The sequence below is a fragment of the Perna viridis genome, chromosome 1 (assembly GCF_037379345.1).
Source record: "Perna viridis isolate PV_CMFRI_1.1 ecotype Kerala chromosome 1, ASM3737934v1, whole genome shotgun sequence".
In the NCBI taxonomy this organism is placed as follows: domain Eukaryota; kingdom Metazoa; phylum Mollusca; class Bivalvia; order Mytilida; family Mytilidae; genus Perna; species Perna viridis.
In genome coordinates this window covers 32630910-32643375 of record NC_142445.1, presented here as the reverse complement: position 1 = coordinate 32643375, position 12466 = coordinate 32630910, and the positions used below count along the sequence as shown (strand labels likewise).

At 32.1% G+C, this 12466-nt stretch overlaps 1 protein-coding gene and 1 long non-coding RNA gene across 4 annotated transcripts in view; one reads left to right on the top strand and one right to left on the bottom strand.

Annotated features, from left to right (window-relative positions):
* The window catches only part of LOC148628422 (uncharacterized), a 65721-nt gene that overhangs the window by 32753 nt on the left and 20502 nt on the right, over nucleotides 1–12466 (bottom strand). Inside the window, exon 6 of one of the 3 annotated variants that reach the window (XR_015923441.1) lies at nucleotides 7534–9922. The exons of the other annotated variants lie outside the window; for them this stretch is intronic. The gene's annotated coding sequence lies outside the window, so the exon portion shown is untranslated. Of the gene's footprint in view, nucleotides 1–7533; nucleotides 9923–12466 lie in introns of those variants that run through there. 3 annotated transcript variants of the gene reach the window in all.
* LOC148628423 (uncharacterized) lies at nucleotides 2913–7730 on the top strand. The gene is made up of 3 exons (XR_015923444.1): nucleotides 2913–2988; nucleotides 3328–3489; nucleotides 7620–7730. It is a non-coding gene; the product is annotated as an uncharacterized LOC148628423 (long non-coding RNA).

Here is a 12466-nt window from a genome sequence, read left to right as displayed (position 1 = left end):
ACTGTTTCAATTTTTTAAATAAGATGAGAACTTTTTTCACAGCACTATGAGGAACAGGGGTAATTTTTGCGTAGGACTATTTTTGCGTACGTTCCGAATGCTCATTGGTTGAATTGGTGGTCTGTAACCTAAAGAGTCACTTTTTGTCGTAGAAAAAATAAAGAACTATACAGGTATCTTCCTACACACATACTGAATGCATTTGCAAAGTTTCAGTGAAATGTGACAAGCACTTTTTTAAATATTTGATTTTTAAATATAGGGTAACCAAGTTGTGCGAGCAAAAAAGTGACAATATTCTACCATACTTAAATGCATTAAATATTTGCAAAGAACTTTTTCTGACTTTTCAAATAAAAAATATCAATCACAACTTGTTTTTTAACAATATTAATGAAGAAATAGTTTTAAAAGTAATCATTTTCTGAGAAATTGGTCTATTTCTAAAAATTTATTTCTGACATGCCTCCCCCTTTTTCTTGATCACATGTCAAAAATCCTAAATCTTTAAATTTTCACAAAAGGTGATATATTTGGCTTTAAATTTGTAAATACAGTGTTTTCACATTAAAACATGACCAGTAAAGGGCACCTAAAGCAAAAAAAGTGCTCAATAATGGATTTTCCATGTTGCCAAAGGGGAATGCTTATATGGCCTTAACCGCAATAATGAAAGTGAGTTTTTCCTCATTTCTAACCTAATTTTTGCTCAAATCTACACAAAACTTGATTTCAAGTGCTTATTACTACCATATTTAGGTAAATATAGCCCTCAAAGTTTAATATTTGATATTTTTACTAAATTTTCTACACTTTTTACAAGATAGAACATAAAAATCAGCCAAAAAGACCAATTTTCCATAATTTGGACCTATAACTTAAAAAAATGCATATTTTGAAGGATTTTTGTAGTGTATTCCTCTCATGGCAAAGTTAACAAGATCTTCAAGTAGTTTAAAGCTATTTCAAGAAACTTTTCATTTTGCCATGGCTTCAACTTAAGGCTAAAAACCACTAATTCCACTTCCCATAGGCTTCTATGCTAATTTCACAATATTCAATGGCTTCTCTGGACTTTATCTTAACTTTAACCTGCAGATGACTATATATCAGCATGATTCTACATATGTCAGCTCACAATCCTCAGAATGGCATGTGGGGTTAGCAGACTTGCAGTGCAGTACTGGTCACCGGAAGTGAAGGGTCTATAAATAGCATGGGAAATCCCAGTGTTTTCACAAGATAGGGGTATATTTAAAAATCATTATGGAGATTAGGCTTCACATCACAAGAAGCAAAATGCACCTATAAAATGTACAGAAATGTTTTTCCTTTCAGAAACTGTTTCAATTTTTTAAATAAGATGAGAACTTTTTTCACAGCACTATGAGGAACAGGGGTAATTTTTGCGTAGGACTATTTTTGCGTACGTTCCGAATGCTCATTGGTTGAATTGGTGGTCTGTAACCTATATATGGATATTGATAATGTCATATATATATCTTCGCATATAATGGGCTTTAACCATTTCTTATATCTGAGTTTGAGCCAATAAAATATTTGTATTTATATTTTCATTTGATGTTTTTGAAATAAAATAAGTCATAAAGATACAATGAAAAACAATATGCAAAGACTAAACATGTAATAGACTTAGTCCACAGCCTAATTCTTTTGAGATTCGGCACATGAATAATTTTTTTTGTTTTGAGGGAGGTTGTAAAACAAAAAAATATCTCCGTGGGGTGGAGTCCGAAATTCTCATTTACTTTTGTTACTTTGTATGTATTATTTTAGTTAATTTAATATGTTCATTGTTGTGTTTCTCTGTTTTCCATGTGTGGTCTTTGTCCCAGGTTTACATTCTGTTGATTTCCGCTAGAATCTTGGTTCCATTGGTTAAAACGTATGTATGTTCAAATTTGCTCTTTTGGCAATACCAGTCTGTGTCCACACTTGTTTATTAAAAATTAAAATAAACATGCTGAAAAAAGTAAGTGACATTCATATTTTGATGAAAGAGTAATCAAGGAAACCATGGTTATAGCGGTAATCAAAAGAATGCAATCCAGGGACAAAGACCAGACATGGAAAACAGAAATACACAACAAAGAACATAGAGTAACTAAAATCATACATACAAAGTAACAAAAGCAAATGAGCAACTCGGACTCCACTAAAAACTGGGAGCATGGAACAGGTGCACCGGTAGAGTAAGCGTCCTCTGCTTTTCTAGAAACACCCGCCGAATTGCGCATAAAAGTCAGTCCGGGGTGGACAAACGAGGAAAGGAAAACTATGAACCGTTGAATAAATCAGTTTTAAAAATGGGATTTAGGATATACAATAAAAAAAGAAGTTTGCACAATCTGAGTACTGTACTAGATTTCTTCATCAATAAAAAATAAGTGAGGTTAGTGAAATGATAATAAATTTACCTTTGATAAAATCATTGTTCCAACCAAATAATTTGGTCAAGGGTTTTTTCCCCTTGGGAAGTGATTTTTCAATTGATCACTGTCAACTTTGAGGGGTGGACTGGGGGTCTCCAATTCTTGCTCTCCGTTCCCACTTTATTCCCACTTGCCTTCATTAACTTCTCACCTGGTTGAGATTTGTTCCATTTTCCCAATCGTACAGGCAAACAAATTTATTGTAGCTAAATATTCATAAAATCTCATCCCTGCAATGCTGAATTCCATATCCTAGACTCAAGTTGACTGCAACATAGTTATGATATAATGTTTTGTTCTAGTCAACACAGAAATTCTTTCTCAAACTTTTAAATACTACTCATTATAATTATATCAAATTTATAACAAGTACTAATACATGCCAATGACCAAATTTCACATGAATAAATTTTATTTGCATAAGTGTAAATTAACACATAGATACGAATTTGTCCATGTGAACACAAAAGTGTAAATTTGCATTTGGTTGGGACCAAGTGCAAATTTACTTTTTCACATGTGCAAATACATTCTGGTGAGTATTTTGTGTATTAATTGATTTGCATGTGAACCAATAGCAAAATTTACACATACCTGTTTTTGGACAAATAAAGTGAGAATTCTGTGGGAATAAAAACAAAGAAAGGATACAATATGGCCATATTAATAGTCTACACTTGCATATTAATTATTTTAAGTGCAGATTGACAGGAAATCTTGGTAAAAAAGAAGGGGATTTGTTGAATTATTGAAAGACAGAGCCGATCTGTCACTTTCAAACTTTCTGTGATGCTACTTTTTTTCTATGTGCTCAAGGTTTTAAAATCTAGAACCATTTTTTTTCAAATATCTTTTATGTTCTTTGTCATGCCAGATATTCGTTGAAGTTTGGTAAGTTATTGGGCTACCCCACTGGATAGTTGCCTGAGCCATGTCAGAGATAAGACCAGGGAACTTTTCTGAGCTGTGGTGAGGAGTGTGTACCTGCAGATGATCAAAGATAAGCCCACTGCATGTTCATTTGCAAGATATTTAGGTGATTTCTAGATATCCATATAGAAAGAACCATTGATTTTAAACATACCAAACATATGCTGGTTTTAAGTTGCAATTCAAATATTTATTTTTTTTTATCAATCTATCCAGGAGCAAGCATCACTGATATCAAATTCCAGTAAACTTACATTTTTATTAGTATTTACTCTAATACTAAATGTAGTAATTACATGGACATTTTACATAAAAAATCAGAGAGATCTACATTAAGTAAAATTTGACTTAGTGCTCTTAGCCTTGAAATCGAAAAGGGTAGACATTTCTCAAAACCAATAGATGAAAGGCTTTGTCTGACCTGTAACACTGGGGAAATTGAAAATGAACATTTTTTATCCAAATGTAAAACTTATATGTCTGATAGATCCAAGCTTAAAATAAAATTGTCTAATGTACTAAATATTAATATCAATCTAATAAAGTGTTTAAATAGTAACTCTCTTGTGGTATTAAGACTAATTAGTAATTATGTCAGCGATTGTATATCCAGAAGTTCTGTATTGTCATAATCATCATTCTGATATTATGCATTATTATGTTATATTTTGTTTATTATTATGAAACTTGGGTCTTTGCCAATTATTATAATTGTGTTTGTGCCAATAAAAATTTGAATTTAAATTTATTTTTTTACATGTACATGTATGCTTAAAGTATTCCAAAGTGGCATATATATAATGGGATTCATACATGTACAAGTGTGAGTGCTGTTATTATTCTAACAATTTGAATTCATTAACAGGAGGTATAAATGCAGACCTCCATTTGAAGAGACTTAGGGAGCCTATAAAATTTTGTAAGGGGGAACCATACAACAATTTGCTCATTCTGCAAAAATATTGCACAATCCAACAAAAGGGAGCTGTTTCAAGGTTGAAACCAACATCTAGATATGCCATACGTGTACATGTAATAACATTTTTGAATTTCCTTATATAATTAGCTCCACTACTTAAACTAAAAAGCTGTAAAACATAGAATTTTCCTTTATTAGCTCTCCTGGCCAAAGGCCAAGTGAGTTATTGCTATCACTTGGTGTCCATCATCGTTAACAATTTTTCAAAACTCTTCTCCTCAGACGTTACTTGACCAATTGGAATTAAACTTGGTATAAATGTTCCTTGGGGTAACCTGCTATGGGGATTTTTGATCCATCAAAAAACATGACCGCTGTTACTAAAATAGAACATAGGGGTCAGACAGAAGTTTTTCACATATATCTCCAAAACTGTTAGGTAAACTCAAATTCTGACATAGGGTAAAAGTGTTCAACATGATGAGATCTATCTGTGGTCAAATTTTCATTTTAATCTTTGAAGCCATGTTGGAGTTATTGCCCTTTTTGACATTTTTTGCTATTTTGAATGTTATTTCTTTCAAAAATCTTCTCCTCTGACACTACTTGACCAATTGGAATCAAATTTAATATGAATGTTCTTTGGGGTATCCTGCATAGAACTGATTTGGGGATTTTTGAAAAACATGGCTGCCGTTTTTCGCATGTATCTCCGAAACTGTTAAGTTTAGCCAAACTCTATCAGTTGCTGAAATGATCCTTATTATAAGGTCTACAAAAGTCTTCAGATATCAAAGTTGTTCTATGACTCCTTGTAAGAGTTATTTCCCTTGAAAGGTGAAAAATGACTTTTTTTTTTTTTTTTACAGTTTTCAGCCAATATCTTGAAAACCATAACAGATAGAAAGAAACTTTCAGTCGCTGAAATGATTCTTATGATAAGTCTTACCAAAGTCTTCATGAGTCAAATTGTTGGACAGCTCCTTGTTAAATTTATTGCCCTTGAAAGACAAACTTTAACCAGGAAGCGATTCAGGCTCCTGGGAGCCTCTTGTTTGCTAATATATTTTTTTTCACCCATACACACAGTTGAGCGGGTCCTGAGATGTTTTTTTTTTTTTTTTTTTGGGGGGGGGGGAGGGGGTGGGTTGAGTATGGTTACAGATATTATAACATTCTGTATAATAACCTACTATACTATAAATGTAACATAATGAGGGTCCTACCCAATAAGATATTGCCAAAATAACAAACCCCAAAATTCCTAAAAAACCTGAGATTTTATCATCTGATATGCAGATTTGAAAGACATATGAATACTTAATAAATTGACATGTACACATATATGCAAATTTCAGTTAAATTTGCACATGTGCAAACTTACTTATATATGTAAACTTTCATCACGAGAATAGGGCTTTATAAAATCCATAAAAAAATATGCACTGGACGAACAGATAGATAGCAAAGAGTACAGAGGAGATACAACATTATCATTTTATGTAATGAAAGTAAATACCTTCAATTAGTCACCTTTCTAAATTGAGCTTAATCAACCCCACTTGATAGACATTATAATGAAACTGTTTGTTTAATCAAAACTCTGCAGTATATAAAAAATGGCTAATTATCAGAAGCCATCTTTCACTAGGTCCAATTTAATAAATTCTACAAGCAACAAGCTGGCATGTTTAACATTCTATATTGCTTATGAGTATATTGGCTTCAAATGTTTCTGATTTTCCCTTTTCATTTCTTTGATTACACATTATTAATATGACTTAATTGACATTAGGGAGATCAGTTCAAAAAACTAAAGATCGAAAAGCGTGCAAATCATGATTCTTTAAGAAGAGTAGATAAAAACAAATAATAATTACTTACCTCCAAGAAGTCAGTCAACCTTTCCCAGGAGGTCACATTTTTTAAGTTCACAACAGTTTAATTGTTTAAATAGTCTTGTTGTTTTGGGGCCGGATGTAGCCTGACTTGTGGTGTGCGGGTTTCCTTGTTGTTCATTGAAGATCCATGGGGGGCCTTGGGCTGATATTTTCATCCCGGTAGGGTTGTTGTTCCTTTAACATATTCACCATTTCCATTCTCATTATATTTTTCCAAAAGAAGAAAATCCTACTGAAATACACGAAGGTAAAACAAAACAAAATCCTGCTCTATTACAGTGAAGGTATATTAATTTATTTTAGAATTTTTTTTTTAATTTATCAAGTTTCCTGGTTTTTTTTAATAGAGGTTTAGAACTCATGGATTTCATTCTTGTAGCTTAGATCTCAAAAGAAATTTCACATTTTACTGAAGTTAACTAAAACATGAAATCTAAGAAGATTGGTATCAAAATTAAAATGGAACATCTATTTTTGAATATTTTTTGTATATACCAGTTTAATAACCAGTAGTTTCATTCATCCCAATGAAGCAACCTTTTATGTCAGTGCTAAGTAATGATAAGCATACTTGAACCAGTCAGGAGTGGAAAGTGCCTGGATACACATCTAGAACTAATTATCCATTAATGGGTAGATTGAAGTATAAAGTGAAAACAATAGGCCAACACCCATAATATGGGGTCTTTACCTACATCAATAATACAGTGTTCTAACCCACATCCATCATAGTGTGTCTTTACCAACATCCATAACAGGGTGTGCTAACCAACATCCATAATTGGGTGTGCTAACCAACATCCAAATTACAGGGTTCTTACCAACATCTATGATAAGGTTTCTGACCAACATTTAACAGTGTCTTAAACCCACATTCATAACACAGGGTCCTTATCCACAACCATAATCAAGTGTCCTAACCCACATCTAAAATAGGGTGTCCTGACAAAAATTCATAATACAGGGTTCTAACCCACATCTATAATAAGGGTTCTTACCCGCATTCATAATAGGATGTCTGAACCCAGATTCATAATATGGGGTTCTCACCAATATTACAGGGTTCTAATTCACATCCATAATACAGGATCCTAATACGATTTATGATGATTTCTAAAAGTGATCCATAATTTGTGCCAATCAAGTACACTTTGGGTTGCAAACATTTTTCTTGCCAAAATTCAAAATTTTTATATGTGTTTATTTTCACAAGAACCAGGTGCGATATACATTTAATAAAACTGAAGTAAATTCCAACAAAATGAAATATGATGTATGCAGACAATGCCATACAAAGGCACATAGCAATAGTGCCTATATTTCTTTTATATATAAGATCCATTCTCACCTTTTGCTTCTTTGACGCTTTCATAAGTAAATCACAAGTACAGCAATAAAAAATATATCTATTTACAGGGTACACAGTTATGAAAGAACTAAAGTGTGGAACTCTGTCAGAAGTATAAAAGCTGGACACATAGGCGATAGCAAATGCAGCATTTTGTATTTCATTTTATGTAAATATCTAATACTGAATACCATTAAAATCATTATGAATTAAACACAAATTCAAAATGAGTTCGCCATGACACTTCAGTTAGTATACATAACTCCTGCTTAATATTTTAGTAATTACACATAATTTCTGAAAATTACAGTAATTGTATATGATTTCTAAACATGACATTTACTATACATATCTATTGAAATTAATTATACACTTTTACATGTACTTGTCACTTCAGACAACTTAAACAACCAATATCACAGGTTATGTAGTCATACTGCAAGTATTTAAGCATACCATATTTCCTTACGTCTGAGTTTTATATTTCAGTTCTCGATTGTCAGGCATGATATGGAAAATATTGTCTTATTTTCTTAATTCTGCTGATGCAAAGAGTCAAAGTAAACTTTCAAAATTGTGGCTTTTTTTTCATACCATGTTTTTCCACTGCCTGATTCTTACAGGGACTGGCACTTAACACAGACAGACTTGTAGCAAGTCTAGAATAAAGGATTAATAAAGACAAACTTGTAGCAAGTCTAATATGAAGGATTTATATAGACAGACTTGTTATAAATCTACAATAAAGGATTAATACAGACTTGTAGCAAGTCTAGAATAAAGGATTAATAAAGACAGACCTGTAGCAAGTCTAAAAAAAAAGGATTAATACAGACAGACTTGTTACAAGTCTACAATAAAGGATTAATGAAGACAGACTTGTAGCAAGTCAATGATAAAGGACTAATACAAATAGACTTGTAGCAAGTTTACAATAAAGGAATTATTACAGACAGACTTGATACAAGTTTACATTAAAGAATTAATACAGACAGACTTGTAATAAGTCTACAATAAAAGATGTTGATGTGTAAAAGCATTGGCAGATTCAGAGTTTTAGGTAAACGGGGAGGGGGCCCAAAAAAATTTTCTTGACAGGATCACTGGTGAGTGTTTTACATGATTTAACACACAAATTTTTCAACAATCTTCTATCTACAGGGGCCTGTGCTCCACCCCCTGGATCCGCCACTGAAAAGATTATTCTCTTTTGCCTATAAAATGGTTGAAATTGCCATGAAGATCTTACATATATGACACATTTTTCAAACCAACAATTTTCTTCTGTTTCTTGTAAAATTTCATACATCATCTTAAACACATGCAGTACTTGTCATAGTACAGTATTAGTTAAATATATGTCAGCAATAATAAAATTTAAGCATGTGACACATGTCAAAACAGCAATTAACTTTTCTATTCAATTCAACTTTACATGCTGTGACCAACTCAAACATTAAAAATTTATAAAACTTGAAAACAGAATTCATTTACTCCTAACTGTCTTATGTAATGCTATAACCTATTTTACTATGAAGGTGATACATACTTTAACTACAGTATGACATCTTAAAATTTCAATTAGTGTTACGATGTATTGTAACGACTTTTTTAGTCATATGATATATTTCATTAGTCTTGTTTAATACACCATTTCTTAAATAATTGATATGTTAATTATATCCTTAAAAATGGTTGGGGTAACTATGTTGGAAATATGTCAATAAAAGGGAAATAACTTCTAAAATATATGATGAAATCCTTTCATAGGGTCATCCTGTAAAAAATCCTTCATGGGGTCTATCAATGGTCCAGATTTGGCAATGATATCTTGAAAGTTGACAAAACATGACCATGTCAAATAGAGGATGGAAAAAAAAACCTACGAAAATCCATGTAGGAAATTAATAACCAATCATACCCATCTGTTGCCAAAGTTGACATTACTTTTAAAATTCCATGTCTTAATAGAAAAGATGTATGTTTAAGGCATGTAACAATGTAAAGTCATGCAATTGCTGAAAAAAGTTAACTCTGAATTATAATTGCCATGCACAAGATAGAGAGATCAAAGTCTAGAACTGTGACAAGCACACACATCTTCTGTAATTCTTATGAAGACCTGTCTCCGTTTCATGTGTTCACATTTAGGCCATGCTTTTGGATTTTGATGTATTTGAATCATTCTACTGCTGATGCTTGGTATTTTTTTGTTACCAATACGAAGAAACAAACAATTGTTAATTCAATTAATTGTATGTATGATGATCATATACTGTAAACATATTAATTTTTCACAGTTGTTGATTTTCAGTTTCTGTCAAGTGAACATCAATTTCTTGGGTGCAGTTTGTTTGCTCTTTTCTGTCCACTGCAAAAATAGTGAAAATTAGAATCCTGTGAAAAATAATATGTTTACAGTAGGGTCTTGAAATTTTCTTTTAAACTGATACCTGATACTGTAATAATTTTTACTGAGAGTCATAACATAAGTGTGAAAAAAGATTAAGAGTTACATTTTTAAGACTCGTCATCAGAATGTTAGAATACTTTTGTAGAGCTAGTTAATCTACAAAAGCTCTCTTTATTATTTACAATACTGTAGTCAATCACATGTGCTTTGGACAAATATCTTATCAAACAAATAAATAGTGAATAATTTAAACAAAAATTAAATCTTTGATACACTTAAACAAAAGGACTTACAGTACATTATGGATACAACAACATGATTGCACAAAATTTGAAATTCAGTTGAAGTTGTAAGAAGGGTGCTAATCAAAGCCCCATGGCTTTTGTTCCCTAAAACTTGAAAACTGGAAGAGACATCTGAAATAAGATTTAAAAAGAACACAGACAGGAATTCTAATAAGTATTTTGATGATATTTCTATTTTAAAATCAGGCAAAAAATAATTCCTAAGACTCATACCTAAGGAACAATCATATCAATTTTCATTAAATTCTGTCCAGTAGTTTTTGAGGAGATATCAAAAAACCCACAACAGAACACCCTATGGAACATTCATATCAAATTTGGTTCTAATTGGTCAAGTAGTGTTTGAGAAGAAGAGTTTTGAAAAATTGTTAATGACAATGGACGATGTCAACAAGGACAGACCCAAGTGATGGCCGGGTGAGCTAAAAAGTGGATTCTTTGTGTGTACCAAGTTTGGCCCTCTTTTACTCAAAATGTAAGAGATATCTGAAGTCTGATTGAAAAACTCAGGTAGGATTTTCAAGAGTAATCTAATTAATTTAAAATGTTGATCTTTGAAAACCTGTATTTCCTTCATTGCTAGTATCCCCTGACTACCTAGCATGATGGGTTACTAAGTATTCAAGTTTCCTATCAAATTCACGTCTACCAAGCATGATGTGTTAATGAGTATTCACTACAAATCTCCAATGGAATTCATGTCTACCATGCATGATGGGTAACTGAGTGTTCACTAAGAATCTCCAATGGAATTTGTGTATACCAAGCATGATGTGTTACTGAGTATTCACTACAAATCTCCAATGGAATTCATGTCTACCATGCATGATGGGTAACTGAGTGTTCACTAAGAATCTCCAATGGAATTTGTGTATACCAAGCATGATGTGTTACTGAGTATTACTACAAATCTCAAATGGAACTCTTGTCTACCAAGCATGATGAGTAACTGAGTATTTAAGTTTCTCATCAAATTCATGTCTACCAAGCATGATGACGAACTGAGTATTTAAGTTTCTCATCAAAATCATGTCAACCAAGCATATCATGTTCACCATATTAAGAGTATTTTTATGGAGTCCGCCTAAGAATCATGCAATTTTCACTGAAAGTGATTTATTGATGTCAGATATTTTATCCAATTTGACTTTAAATCAGTTGGATATAACAGAAAAGCAATGAATAAAATGAAAAAATGAAAAATGTTTACACTGTTACCATAGCAACAACCACTCCTTAGCAACCACCAATTAAGGGCCTAATAATCACAGAAACATCACAATTTGAATGTATTTTTTTATATCTAATGATGGAAATTTACCAAACTAAATAATTATATTAATGAAGTGTGTATTATGGAAAACAATTTACAATAAAGTACAAAGCAATCTGATTGGTTAAGATCTGGTTACCATAGCAACCAAAATTCTTAATTTCTGACAATTTGAAATATACAAAAATGGGCTATGTTTAGACACGTTTTGCTAACAAAAGCAAGAAGATATTATCATGCATGGATGTGTAGTAGGTGCTCTCCACTGAAACATATCAAAAATAGAAATATGTAGCATATCTGTGTTTTTTGCTCATTTGGGCCTTAAATCACCCCCATAAAGAGTTTTCTTCTTCTTAACGCTTTTTATACAAACTTTGTCCAGACCACAACTTTTTTGTCTTTTGACCTAGACTTCTAATATTTGGTATATTGGTATATCCTCTCGGGGGCAGAGTGTCACGTACCAGAGTGGGTGACCTATGACCTCGACCTTTATATCAAGGTCAAATAACATACAAATTTTGGCAAAATACGATACATATTTTTTTCTGTGCCATTAATTTTTGGTCTTTTTTACTTAGATATCTGACCTGTTTGACAAGTAAATCACATCAAGTTAGAATGACATGTTCTAGATTGGATGAATTTTGACCTTGGCCTTTGACTCCAAGGTCAAATGACATACAAAATTTTGGCCAAATATCATACAAAATTTTGTCCGGGCTATAATTTTCTTTTGTCTTTTTTCTTAGACATCTGATCTTTGGTATGGGGTTATGTTTTCTCAAGGTGAGGCGCCTCATACTAGATTAATTGACATTTGAACTTGACCTTTGACCTAATGGTCAAATAACATATCAACTTTTGACTTGATGAGTGTTAATGAGGACAGATGTCATATGACTGATACTAAATTGTTTT